Source organism: Nicotiana tabacum, chromosome 7 (assembly GCF_000715075.1).
Source record: "Nicotiana tabacum cultivar K326 chromosome 7, ASM71507v2, whole genome shotgun sequence".
Taxonomy (NCBI): domain Eukaryota; kingdom Viridiplantae; phylum Streptophyta; class Magnoliopsida; order Solanales; family Solanaceae; genus Nicotiana; species Nicotiana tabacum.
In genome coordinates, this window is record NC_134086.1 from 97,055,319 (window position 1) to 97,070,330 (window position 15,012).

Consider the following 15,012-nt stretch of genomic DNA (forward strand, 5'->3'; position numbering starts at 1 on the left):
TGACAATGATACAATGAGCCCTATATATATATATATATATATATGTCCTACTCCTAATACATATGAGATTAGGGTTATTTACTATACTATTTAACTATCAAACTAACACTCCCCCTCAAGCTGGTGCATATAAATCATATGTACCGAGCTTGTTACATATGTAACTAATACGAGGACCAGTGAGGGACTTGGTGAAAATATCAGCAAGCTGATCATTCGACTTCACAAATTTTGTAGCAATATCTCCCGAGAGTATCTTTTCTCTAACAAAGTGACAGTCAATCTCGATGTGTTTAGTTCTCTCATGGAACACTGGATTTGACGCAATATGAAGAGCAGCTTGATTATTACACACAAGTCCCATCTGACTAATCTCACCAAATTTCAACTCCTTGAGCAACTGTTTTATCCAAATTAGCTCACATGTAGCCATTGTTCGATATTCTACTTCTGCACTAGACCGAGCAACCACATTCTATTTCTTGCTCTTCCAAGACACCAAATTTCCTCCTACTAAGACACAATATCCAGACGTAAAACGTTTATCATAAGGTGATCTTGCCCAATCAGCATCTGAGTATCCAACGATTTGCTCATGGCCTCGATCCTCAAACAATAAGCCTTTGCCTGGAGCTGATTTTATATACCGAAGAATGCGGACAACTGCATCCTAACGACTATCACATGGAGAATCCATAAACTAACTCACAACACTCACAGGAAAGGAAATGTCAGGTCTAGTCACTGTGAGGTAATTTAATTTACCAACCAACCGCCTATATCTTGCAGGATCGCTAAGAGGCTCCCCTGTCCTGGCAGAAGTTTAGAATTCGGATCCATCGGAGTGTCAACAGATCTACAACCTGTATTCCTGTCTCCTCAAGAATATCTAAGGCATACTTCCGTTGTGAGATCACAATACCTGAGCTAGACTGAACGACCTCAATACCCAGAAAATACTTTAATCTGCCCAGATCCTTAGTCTGAAAGTGCTGAAAGAGATGTTGCTTCAACTAACTAATACCATCCTGATTATTGCCGGTAATAACAATATCGTCAACATAAACGACCAGATAAATACAGAGATTTGAAGCAAAATGTCGATAAAATACAGAGTGATCAGCTTCACTACGAGTCATGCTAAACTCCTGAATAACTGTGCTGAACTTACCAAACCAGGCTCGAGGAGACTGCTTTAGACCATAGAGGGACTGGTGCAACCGACATACAAGGCCACTAGACTCCCCCTGAGCAACAAAATCAGGTGGTTGCTCCATATAAACCTCATCCTCAAGGTCACCGTGAAGAAAAACATTCTTAATGTCCAACTGATAGAGAGGCCAATGGCGAACAGCAGCCATGGATAGAAAAAGGCGGATTGATGCAATTTTAGCCACGGGAGAGAAAGTATCACTGTAATCGAGTCCAAATATCTGAGTATATCCTTTGGCAACAAGATGAGCCCTAAGTCGATCAACCTAACCATCTGGACCAACTTTGACTGCATACACCCAATGACAACCAACAGTCGATTTACCCGAAGGAAGAGGAACAAGCTCCCAAGTACCACTCGTATGTAAAGCAGACATCTCGTCAATCATTGTCTGTCGCCATCCGGGATGAGAGTGCTTACTTAGGGATGGAAACAGAGGACAAAGATGACACAAATGCACAATGGGATGATGAGAGACGATGGTAACTTAAACCGACATAATGAGGATTAGGATTAAGTGGACCGTATACCTTTTCGTAGTGCAATCGGTTGGTTAAGAGGAGACAAGTCCGCAGTATTAGCAGGGTCAGGTTGCAGGACATGAATCAGCTGGGCCTGATGCTGGGGGCGGACGACGATGATAAGTCAGGAGTGGTGGAGCTGTAGAAGGTTGAACTGGACTAGGTGGTGGCACTGGAGCTATAGTTGGTGGAACTAGACTAGGTGGTGGTACTGGAGCTATAGTTGGTGGAACTGGAGCTATAGGTGGTGGAGCTGCAACTAGAGTTGTAGGCGGTGGAGCTATGGAGGAAGATGAATGGGAGATAGGGACTGAATCTCCAATAGAAGGGACGAGTAGCACCTCAGAAATATCTAAGTGATTAACTGGACCTGTGAAGTATGATTGGGTTTCAAAGAAGGTAACATCAGCAGACATAAGAAATCGCTGAAGGTCAGGAGAATAACATCAATATCCCTTTTGCGTTCTTGAGTAACCCAGAAATATGCACTTAAGAGCACGAGGAGCTAACTTATCTTTTCCTGGAGTAAGGTCATGAACAAAGCACGTACTCTCAAAGACACGGGGTGAAAGAGAGAACAAAGGTAAGTGGGGAAACAGGTCAGAGAATGGAACTTGATTTTGGATAGCTGAAGATGGCATACGATTAATAAGATAACAAGATGTAAGAACTGCATCCCCAAAAACGCAGCGGAACATGAGATTGTATGAGTAGGGTACGAGCAGTTTCAATAAGATGTCTATTCTTTCTTTCAGCTATCCCATTTTGTTGGGATGTGTACGGACAAGATGTTTGATGAATAATCCCATAGGAGTTCATAAACTGCTGAAATGGGGAAGACAAATACTCTAGGGCATTATCACTACGAAATGTGCGGATAGAAACCCCAAATTGATTTTGAATTTCAGCGTGAAAGGTCTGGAAAATAGAAAACAACTCAGATCGATTTTTCATCAAAAATATCCAAGTGCACCTGGAATAATCATCAAAGAAACTGACAAAGTAGCGGAATCCTAAGGTAGAACTAACCCGACTAGGACCCCAAATATCTGAATGGACTAAAGTAAAAGGTGACTCTGCTCGATTATCAAGACGTCGCGGGAAATGGGAGCGGGTATGCTTACCGATCTGACACGACTCACACTCTAGAGTGGACAAGTGAGATAAGCCAGGTACCATTTTCTAAAGTTTTAACAAACTGGATGTCCTAACCGTTAATGTAATAAATCTGGTGAATCAGTAACGGGAGAAATTATTGGAGGAAGACAAGATGCGAGTCCATGTGATTTTGCAAGGATAAGGTAATAAAGTCCATTTGATTCACGTCCGATACCAATGATCCGCCCTGTCTGCGTTCCTGTATAAAAACAAGGTCATCAAGAAATAAAACATCAGATTTAAGTGATTTGGCTAAGCGACTAACGGCTATGAGATTAAAAGGACTACCAGGAACATAAAGAACTGAGTCTAAAGGTAAGGAAGGAAGTGGACTTGCTTGACCTATTGTAGTTGCCATGGCTTGAGACCCATTGGCCATTGTGACTGTTGGAAGAGATTGAGAATATGAGATACTAGTGAAAAGAGATTTGTTACCAGAAATATGATCAGATGCACCTGAATCAATGACCCAAGACTCAGAAGGTGAAGATTGGGACACACCAGTCATGCTACTATTTGTTGGAACAACAAAGGCTAATCCTGAAGATGTCTGTTTACGTGCTTTGTACTGAAGGAACTCAATATAATCGGGTAAAGAAACCATCTGGATTGGATTTAATGCATTTGATCCAACGAATTGTGAGTCTAAGGCTTCTAATAAGAATGACATTATAATGTTCACGCCGGAAAGGTCAGAAAATTGTTTGGAAATCATTGTTTCACTGTTACTGTTCACCGGAAACACTGTAGCTCGCCGGAAAATAAAAAAGTTGTCGGAATCTGATGTAAACTTGATGGGTAGGCTCGGAAAAGCAAGGCTATTACACTGTCCAAAAGAAATTTTTTGAAATTCTAGCCGGAACAGCCCTCATGCGCCAGCGCGTGGGACAGACGCGTCGCCACCGGCAGAACTCCGGCAGGCGCGTAGGTGAGTGTTTTCAGGTGGTGTTGGATTTTGCACAACACTGATAATTAGTGGCTTTGACGCAAATAGTCACTTAGGTCACCGGAAAATCTCACGGTGACTGAGGTCTTTCTTCCCGGATATCGCTGGAATGACGCACAGCGATATATTCTCACCAAAGCTCTGATACCATGTGAGAAAGCACGGGAGAAAATATTCTTGATCAATATTGACAATGATACAATGAGTCCTATATATATATCATACATTTCCTACTCCTAATACATATGGGATTAGAGTTATTTACTATACTATTTAACTATCAAACTAACAGTCCTTAAAAGTATATCTATATAAAGACGAGTAAAGCCCCAATTTAGATTTTTGTTCAGATGATTCACACTTGCAGATTTAATTTATCAACAGCATAACCTTCCACATATATGTATAGGGCCCTATTAGCAAAGGTCATCCAATGCCACTAGTGGAATCCGACAGAATAGAAGATCTGCTTAGCATCCTTGGCCTTAAAGTATGACTAATAAGGTGTTCCACCATAAAAAGAGTGAGGATGCCGCTATGGAGGCTATAGTCAAAGAGCACAACTATTGATGGGCTTCATGAGCTAGATAGGATCCTCATTCAGAAAATAGGACAGGGGCCCAACTATAATCAACTACTCCTTTGTTCTACCAATTACTGTGTTGTCCATGTCCACAATATCTCTATATACAAAGTATCCAAGCTATATATCTTGCTTCCTATGAGAACTTAATATACTAGAGAAGCCTCGTACAGCACGTGTCCAATTATATTTTATTTTTTTGAGATGGTAACATATATATATATATATATATATATATATATATATATATATATATAGAATCAGTACATGGCTTGTACTGAGACAATATTAACAAGTCAGCGACGGAGAAGAAAAGACTATTCTGCAGTCCTAGCAAGAATCTAAGACATCTAGGATTGAAACAGTATCTTCTGGGTAACTTTGTGAAGGTGTTGGTTTATGTTTAGTCAACAATGGCATGCCAATTGGAAGAGTTGGTGGAAAAAGTTGGTGTGGATGCTAGGAGGAAGCTTCCTCCTTTGATGTCACCCATGACATCAAGAGGAGGTCTTTACCTCTATAAATAGATGTACTCCTTCATTTGTAGAAACCATCCCAAAATAATACAATACATTGTAGTGAGTAGAGAGTTAAGAGAGAAATTCTCTTAAGTGTAATTGGGAAATCTCCCCTTCCTTTGTTAATATTAAAAGGGCAATTGTTCTCTGGTGGACGTAGGATTATTTTGATCCGAACCACGTTAAATCTTGTGTTCTTTCTTTTACGTTTCAGCTAACAATTGGTATCAGAGCGACAGGATTCTTTAACGATCCAAGGAGGAAGAACAAGCAAATATGAGTTCCATGAAGTTTGAAATTGATAGATTCAATGGACGCAACAACTTCAATATCTGGAACATCCAGATGATGGCGTTACTGCGGAGGGAAGGTTCAATCCATGCTATTGACGGAAAGTATCCTACGGATATATCAGCCCCCGACAAGGAGAAGATTGAAGGGGATGCATTGAGTGCAATCCAACTATCCCTTGCACCTAACGTGCTTTGTGAAGTGAGTACGGGTACCGAAGAGACGGCCAAACAGTTGTGGGAAAAGCTAGAAGGGTTATACCAAGACCGATCAGTGACAACAAGAATGTTGTTACAACGGCGTCTTCACACATTTAAGATGGGGTCAGGTACTTTCGTTACAAGATCATTTAGATGCGTTTAATAAACTTGTCATGGACTTACAGATTGCAGGAATTAAAAGGGAGGAGGAGACGCTTGCATGTGCTTTGCTATTTTCATTGACTTCAGGATATCGTGATATTGAGAATTCAATGATGTATAGCAAGGAGCCTATCAAGCTTGAGCAAGTGCGGCAGGCACTTAACTCTAGTGATGTGCGGAGGCACATTGAAGGAGATAGAGATGACCAGGCAAGTGGCCTCTTTGTAAGAGGCCGGACTAGCCAACAGGGAAAGACCAAATTAAAGCACAGATCAAAGTCTCGTGTGAACAAGAAGAATACAGAGTGTTGGGGTTGTGGCAAGAAGGGGCACTTTGAACGAGATTGCCCAATGTCAAAGTCCAAGGAAAAGGCGAGTGCATCTACAGTTGAACAGGTACATAATTTTGATAATGATTATGTACTAACAACATCGTGTAATAATAATAGTAGTTATGAAAACAAATGGGTGTTAGACTCTGCTTGTACTCTGCATATGACGTTCCGAAAAGACTGGTTTAGCAGCTACGAGAAAAGTGGAGGAACCGTAGTAATGGGCAATAATGCAACTTGTGCAATAGTTGGCATTGGCTCAGTTCGGGTTCGCTGCCATGATGGAATCGTGAGGACTATTACACAAGTCCGTCATGTTCCTGATCTGAAGAAGAATTTGATCTCCTTGGGTACTCTGGATGAACAAGGCTACAGGTACATGAGCGAAGCAGGAACTATGAAGGTGACTAAAGGTTCTTTAGTCATGCTGAAAGGCAAGCTGGAGAACGGCCTTTACACATTGGCCGGAAGCACCATTGTTGGCTCTGCAAATGCATCTACAGTGCAGTTATCTAATGATGACAAGGCAAGACTATGGCACATGAGACTGGGTCATATGAGCGCACGTGGACTGGAGATGTTGAGCAATCGTAAACTTTTGGAAGGTGAGAAGATAAGCACGCTTGACATCTGTGAGCACTGCGTTCTAGGGAAGCAGAAGAAGGTCAGCTTCAGCACTGGCAAACACAAGACAAGAGGAGTGCTAGACTACATCCATTCAAATTTATGGGGTCCTTCTAAACTTCCATCGAAGGGCGGAAAGAGGTATCTTCTCATTTTTATTGATGATTTCTCACGAAAGGTTTGGGTGTATTTTTTGAAGGCAAAAAGTGATGCTTTTGAAGCATTTAAAGAGTGGAAGATTTTGGTTGAAAATCAAATGGAGCGGAAAATCAAGTATCTTCGCACAGACAATGGCTTGGAGTTTTGCAATAAAGAGTTTAATGAATTCTGCAAGGTTCATGGGATCTCAAGACATAGGACTGTCAGGCATACCCCACAGCAGAATGGAGTTGCCGAGAGAATGAACAGAACTCTTCTTGAAAAGGCTCGTTGTATGCTCCTACAAGTCAAAATGTCCGAAGTATTTTGGGCTGAAGCAGTTCACACTGCTGCTCATATTGTCAATCGATCTCCAGCATCGGCAATTGACTTTAAGACTCCGAATGAGGTATGGTCAGGTGAACCCTCTAACTATTCATACTTACGAGTATTTGGGTGTCCAGCTTATTATCACGTTAATGAAGGAAAGCTTGAACCAAGGGCTAAGAAGGCCATATTCGTAGGGTATGTGGATGGAGTAAAAGGGTACAAACTTTGGTGTTTGTCTTTACTCAAATTTATAGTTAGTAGAGATGTCACCTTCGATGAATCCTCTATACTTGATCCTCGTAAAGTTTCCGTGGAGTTTTCAGGAAACAAGAACAACGAGCAGGTGGAGCTTCCGGTGGAGCTTGCCAAGGAAAAGGATCAAGAGACTCAGGTTAAAGATGAGTCAGAAGATGTAGGCCTTGAAGAACTTGCTGTCAATGAACCATACACAATTGCGAAGGGGAGGGAGAAGAGGCAGACACGAGAACCGGAATGCCTTATAAATCAAGCAAACTTGATTGCATATGCGTTCGTAGCTGCACAAGAAGAGATTAAAGATTTGGAGCCCTCCTTGTATATTGAAGCAACTTCTTGCAAGAATGCCGCACAATGGCGGTTAGCCATGACTGAAGAGATGGAGTCTCTTCACAAGAATCAGACATGGGTCTTAGTGAAAAGACAAAAGGGGAAGAGGACAGTTGGATGCAAGTGGGTCTACCGAAAGAAAGAGGGAACTCCTGAAGTGGAAGATGCTAGGTTCAAGGCGAGATTGGTTGCAAAAGGTTTCAGCCAAAAGGAGGGAATTGACTACAATGAGATTTTCTCTCCGGTCGTGAAGCATAGCTCAATTCGCGTGCTACTAGCATTGGTTGCACAATTTGACTTGGAGCTTCAACAGCTTGATGTCAAAACTGCTTTCTTACACGGTGATCTAGAAGAGACAATCTATATGGATCAACCTGAAGGTTTCCTAGCTGAGGGAAAAGAAGATCACGTATGCCAACTAAAGAAGTCTTTATATGGTTTGAAGTAATCCCCTAGACAGTGGTACAAGAGGTTTGATGCATTCATGACTACACATGAATTCTCAAGGAGTGCATTTGATAGCTGTGTGTATCACAAGAATATGTCTGGTAACTCAATGATTTATTTACTTTTGTATGTTGATGATATGCTTATTGCTGCTAACAACATTACAGAGATAAATGCTTTGAAGAAACTGTTGAGTAAGGAATTTGACATGAAGGATTTAGGAGCTGCAAAGAAAATCCTTGGTATGGAGATTTCAAGAGAAGACGATGTTGTACATCTTTCTCAGAAGAGGTATATTGAAAGGGTTCTCGAGAGATTCAATATGCAAACGTGCAAGCCTGTAAGTACACCATTAGCTCCTCATTTTAAACTTTCAGAGTCACAAATGCCTCAGTCCGAGGATGAGGTGGAGCATATGTCAAAGATTCCTTATGCCAGTGCAGTTGGTAGTATTATGTATGTTATGGTATGCACACGTCCAGATATTGCTCAATCTGTAAGTGTGGTAAGTAGATACATGTCCAACCCAGGAAAGAGGCATTGGGAAGCTGTCAAGTGGATATTGAGATATCTCAAAGGAGCTTCTGGTGTTGGTCTTACCTTTCGAAAAAGTGGTACAGGTATTTCAATTCTCGGTTATGTGGATTCTGACTATGCAGGAGATCTTGACAGAAGAAGGTCCACGACTGGATACATCTTTACCCTCGTTGGCAGTGCCGTCAGTTGGAAGTCGACTCTGCAGTCGATTGTCGCTTTGTCTACGACAGAAGCAGAATACATGGCAGCAGCGGAGGCGGTAAAGGAAGTTATCTGGTTGAAAAGTTTAGTAGCGGAATTGAGTTTGGTTCAGCTGGAATCAACTCTTAGATGTGATAGTCAGAGTGCTATTCATCTAATGAAAAATCAAAGATTTCATGAGCGCACTAAACACATTGATGTCAGATTTCATTTTATTCGAGATGTTATTGATGAGGGAACTATCAAGGTCGTGAAGGTTATCACAGACGATAATGCTGCAGACATGTTGACCAAGATAGTCCCGCTCGCTAAGTTTGCACACTGCAAGGACTTGGCGGGGGTGTGCATCAACTGATGCAACTCCGAAGAGAAAAGTTGTTAGGTGGAGGTGGTATGTTCAACAATGGTTTGATTCTTCTTGTTTCTTACAACGGGTTGCCCAGTAAGCTTAGAAGTTTTGGCCAGAGTTGTTCACACGCACGCTCGAAACGCAAATCAAGGTGGAGATTGAAGGTGTTGGTTTATGTTTAGTCAACAATGGCATGCCAATTGGAAGAGTTGGTGGAAAGAGTTAGTGTGGATGCTAGGAGGAAGCTTCCTCCTTTGATGTCACCCATGACATCAAGAGGAGGTAGTTTGATGTCACCAATGACATCAAAAGGAGGTCTTTACCTCTATAAATAGATGCACTCCTTCACTTGTAGAAACCATCCCAAAATAATACAATACATTGTAGTGAGTAGAGAGCTAAGAGAGAAATTCTCTTAAGTGTAATTGGGAAATCTCCCCTTCCTTTGTTAATATTAAAAGGGCAATTGTTCTCTGGTGGACGTAGGATTATTTTGATCCGAACCACGTTAAATCTTGTGTTCTTTCTTTTACGTTTCAGCTAACACTTTGTTTACACCAAAAGTAAAAGAGCAAAACACAATCGAGTTTGATCTTCTGCACTGAATTGCTGCTATCCTCAAAACATCTGGAACTCTCTTTCCAGATTGTCCACCAAATACATGCTGGGACAGTCTTCCATCTATCTCTGTCTCTTGATCCAACTCCAGCTCCATCCCAATTAAATAGAACTTCAGTCATCTTGCTAGGCATTGTCCAAAATATGCCTTGAGATTAATAAAAATCTTACATAGCTGGTCAGTTATCTTGCAATGTAAAAATAGATGGCTAATTGTCTCAACATCTTCTCCATAGATAACATCTTGAGCATAGTGGCATCCCTCTCTTGATAAGATTGTCTTGGTCAAAACAGCCTCCTTTGCTAGTAACCATGGGAACCAGGCCACCTTAGGGGATCTTGATTTTCCACATGTGCTTCCAAGGCCAACTGATAATCTGCATGTCAGTTTAGCTCAGAATCTTGTATGATGCATTCACCTTAAAATGCCACTGCTGTGTCCCTGCCATATTAGTGTATCCACCCCATTCTGTAATCCTGTGAAGCCTTCCAGATGTTTGTAGAAATCAGTGAATCTAGTCACCTCCCAATCATTCAACATTCTCCTAAATACAAGTCCCCATCCTTGAGGAGACCACATTTCAGCTATTGTCTTTTGTTGATGTCGGGCCACATTTCACAACAAATGTTCTCAAAACCAATACGAAAGATCTATATATTCACTCCTCTTGAGATACAGACTTTGGATCAGATTTCCTATCTTCCATTCTTCAGTTTAAATGTCTTCTTACATCAATACTTGGTATCTGTGTGTATTCACATGCATACAAACTGAGACTTCGAAACCTTTTCAATTAATCTTTTTATTGTACTTTCTATATTTCAAGCTTTTAGTATTGTGGATATTTCTGTAACTACGATAATTTGGTAATTATTAGTTGTTACAGCACCGAGCATAAAATTTATAGTGAAAGGTTTAAGGTTGTCTATGTAGAGTTTGGGTAATATTAGTTGTTAGAGTTGGTTTTAAACATCCTTTTGAAGTTCTAGCATCTACAAAGATATCATTGCATATCAGACTGCTCAGCTAATACAGAAATTTCAGATAATTTTTTTAATAGAAAGATCAAAGAATTTTTCAGATAAATTTGCTTCCTTCACATTGTGTGATGCAATGCTTTCTCCTACAACAAAATAAACTTTATGGCAAGAAAGAAAAGCTCACCTGCACAAATGGAAGGGAATCTACATAAAGGAGTCTTTAGCTACAAAATCTATCAGCATAATCATTTCTAGTTGCAGAACCTTCCTCTGCTTTTCTTCAAACGTTCTCCTGTTCCTTTCCCTATATGAGGCCCCCTTCCCACTATTCCTCTTCCATATTTTTGCACATGTAGCGTCAATTTAGACGTACTTTGACGCATAAGATCTACCATGCAGGAAGTGACATTTTCTTCGTCATTTATTCAATTTTCTTATCACTTAACCCAGAGCCCTCGAAACATCTATTGTTTTAACTTCCTTCAGTCTTTTTATCAGTAACTTAGAGCACATATAAAAACTACTACGTGTGTTTGTCCATATATCACTTTACGGCATTCGTTTAATTCATTCTCTCGTCACTTAACTTAGTGCTCAAACAGTTCCCCTTTCAACTTCTGTCTACCAATTATTAACGCTTTTAGGCTGCAACTTAGGGCCTCAAAAGCTATTACAAGTTTGTCCGTACATCATTAATTCCTCTCCACAACCATGTAAAATTCTGAAAAGGTAGATTGCCAAACCTTATGCTTGTCCAACCACCCCTTAATTGAAGGCAGAGACCTCATCCAGAGGATGGAGATAGCCAGGAGTGCTAGCAAGAGTTGATGTTAGATGTTAAACCACTGTTAACTCAGTTAATCGCCTAAGAAGTTCCGAATTAACATGATCATTTGAAATATGACATAGTTGCTACTGGGACACTAAATTAAGCCACCCAAATTACTAACATACTTGCTACTTCAGGCACTAAATTAAGCAAACAAACAACAACAATCCAGTAAAATCCCACAAGTGGGGTCTGGGGAGGGTAGTGTGTACGCAGACCTTACCCCTACCCCGAAGGGGTAGAGAGGCTGTTTCCGAAAGACCCTCGGCTCAAGATAATAAAAAGAAGACAAAAGGAGAGGATATTAGATTCATCACGGAGATCATAGAAAAAATAGGAACATAAAATGCAGAAGAAAAATGCAAACCAAAAACGGTGGCTAGTAAATGGATCCAACGTCGAAAAATAAAATAGTAAGACACGACGTTGCCCCTAGCGTTCTTAGACAAAACCCTACCAGACTAGGCTCACAAAGGTACAAAGTAACGCAAGACTCAACTACCTCCCAGCCTACAACTTTAATACTCGACCTCCACATCTTATCAAGTGTCATGTCCTCGGAAATCTGAAGTCTCGCCACATCCTGCCTGATCACCTCTCCCCAATACTTCTTAGGCCGCCCTCTACCTCTTCTCGTGCCTTTCACAACCAGCCGCCCACACCTCCTTACTGGAGCATCTGGGCTTCTCTTTTGTACATGCCAAACCATCTGAGCCTCGCTTCCCGCATCTTGTCCTTAATGGGAGCCACGTGCACCTTCTCCTGAATATCATTCTTAATCTTATCCATCCTAGTATGCCCGCACATCCACCTCAACATCCTCATTTCTGCTACTTTCATCTTTTGAATATGTGAGTTCTTAGCAAGCCAACACTCAGCCCCATACATCATGGCCGGTCTAACCACCGCTTTGTAGAACTTACCTTTGAGTATCGTTGGCACTCTCTTGTCACACAATACTCCAGATGCTAACCTCCACTTCATCCATCCTACCCCAATACGGTGTGTGATATCCTCGTAGATCTCTCCTCCCCCGTGGATAACCGAACCAAGGTACTTGAAGCTGCCTCTACTTGGGATAACCTGTGACTCAAGCCTCACATCGACGTCCACTTCCCCCGGCTCAGCGCTTAACTTACACTCGAGGTATTCTATCTTCGTTCTGCTTAGCTTGAAACCCTTAGACTCAAGAGTCTGTCTCCAAACTTCCAATCTCTCGTTAACACCGGCTCGTGACTCATCAATCAGAACTATGTCATCGACGAATAGCATGCACTATGGCACTTCCCCTTGAATATGGTTTGTTATCGCATCCATCACCAGGGCAAATAAGAATGAACTGAGCGCAGAGCCTTGGTGTAGCCCCATTTCAACCGGAAAATGCTCAGAGTCGCCTCCTACTGTCCTAACCCAGGTCTTAGCCCATCATACATGTCCTTAATTGCCATAATATAAGGAACCGACACACCTTTTGCCTCCAAGCATCTCCGGAGAACTTCTCTAGGAACCTTGTCATACGTTTTCTCTAGGTCAATAAACACCATGTGCAGATCCTTCTTTCTCTCTCTGTACAGTTCCACCAACCTCCTAACAAGGTGTATAGCTTCTGTGGTGGAACGGTCAGGCATGAACCCGAACTGGTTGTCGGATACAGACGTTGTCATCCTCACCCTCGCTTCAACCACCCTCTCCCATACTTTCATGGTATGACTCAGTAATTTGATACCCCTATAGTTGTTACAACTCTGGATATCACCTTTGTTCTTATACAATGGAACCACCGTACTCCACCTGCACTCATCCAGCATCCTCTTGGCCTAAAAAATAACATTAAACAACCCAGTCAACCACTCCACACCTGCTCTTCCTACACACTTCCAAAATTCCACTGGAATTTCGTCTGGCCCGGTCGCTCTGCCCCTACTCATCTTACGCATAGCCCCCACGGCCTCCTCGACCTCGATACACCTGCAGTGCCCGAAGTCACGGTGACTTTTGGAATGCTCCAATTCGCCTAGCACAATATCATGATCCCCTTTTTCGTAAAGAAGTTTATAAAAGTAAGTCTGCCATCTCCTCTTAATCTGGGCATCTTCCACTACTACTCTACCATCTTCATCCTTGATGCATCTCACTTGGTCCAAATCTCGAGCCTTCCTCTCTCTCAACTTGGCCAGCCGGAATAACTTCTTCTCCCCGCCTTTTTCCCCCAGTTCCTCGTACATGCGACAATAAGCCGCAGTCTTAGCCTCCGTGACCGACATTTTAGCTTCCTTCCTAGCTACCTTATAACTCTCCATGCACGCTCGCCTCTCCTACTCACCTAATCTCCCAACTAACTTCAGGTATGCCGCCTTTTTCGCTTCCACTTTACCTTGGACCACTTCATTCCACCACCAGTCTCTTTTATGCCTACTAGAGACACCGATCGAGACCCCTAACACCTCTCTCGCAGACTCCCTTATGCAGTCTGCTGTCGCTGACCACATAGTGTTCGCATCCCCACTGCTCCTCCAAGCTCCCATAGCTGACAACCGGCACTCCAACTCTTGGGTTTTATCCTTAGTCAAGGCTCCCCACCTGATTCTTAGTTTTTCCCGAGCAGACCTTTTCCTCCTCTTTAACCTAATACCAACATCTAGCACCAAAAGTCTATGCTGCGACGAGAGTGTCTCACTTGGAATCACCTTGCAGTCCTTGCACAACCCGCTGTCACACCTCCTAAGAAGGAGATAGTCAATCTAGGTCTCCACTACCGCATTTTGAAAAGTAATCAAATGCTCTTTCCTTTTTGGAAATCTAGAGTTTGCAATCACCAACCCAAAAGCCTCAGCGAAGTCCAACAGCAATGTACCTCCTCCGTTCCTCTCCCCAAAACCAAAGTCTCCATGCACCTCGCCATAACCACCTGCAGTCGCCCCAATATGACCATTGAAATCCTCTCCTATGAATAGATTCTCTGTAGGCGGAACCTGGCGCACAATCAAATTATTAAGCCAACCAAATTATTAAGATTCTGCTTCGTGATCCACTAAAAAAAATTTCCAATATGATTCTCGGACATCTATATCATATATCGGCTGTGAGAAAACATTATCTTTTATGTGCTTTACATATGCTTTTATATGACAAAAAGCTAAAGTTACCAAAAAGGAAAAGATGAAAGGTTTTTTTAAATATATTGATGATAGACCTTAGAAGAATCATATGGTCAGCAAATTGTTAATTGTTATTGATATGATGAGAAAATTGCAGCATACATTGTGCATTGAAATTAGGGAATCCTGTATTCTTAGCACGTAAGCTAGACAACTTTCCACAAATCTATGCTCTCCGGTCATTGAATTACATTGACTCAAAAGCTTTTGCTTTCGGAGAAACTCACATGTAACCACAAAAATGATGTTATGCAAAGAACTTTATCATGTAAGAGACAAGCTAACGCATGGA

The 15,012-nt window shown here is 41.8% G+C and overlaps 1 protein-coding gene across 4 annotated transcripts in view; it reads right to left on the minus strand.

Moving 5' to 3' along the window:
* LOC107775074 (protein VASCULAR ASSOCIATED DEATH 1, chloroplastic) overlaps window positions 1-15,012 on the minus strand; it is a 34,042-nt gene that overhangs the window by 9,926 nt on the left and 9,104 nt on the right. The gene's annotated exons all lie outside the window — the stretch shown is intronic.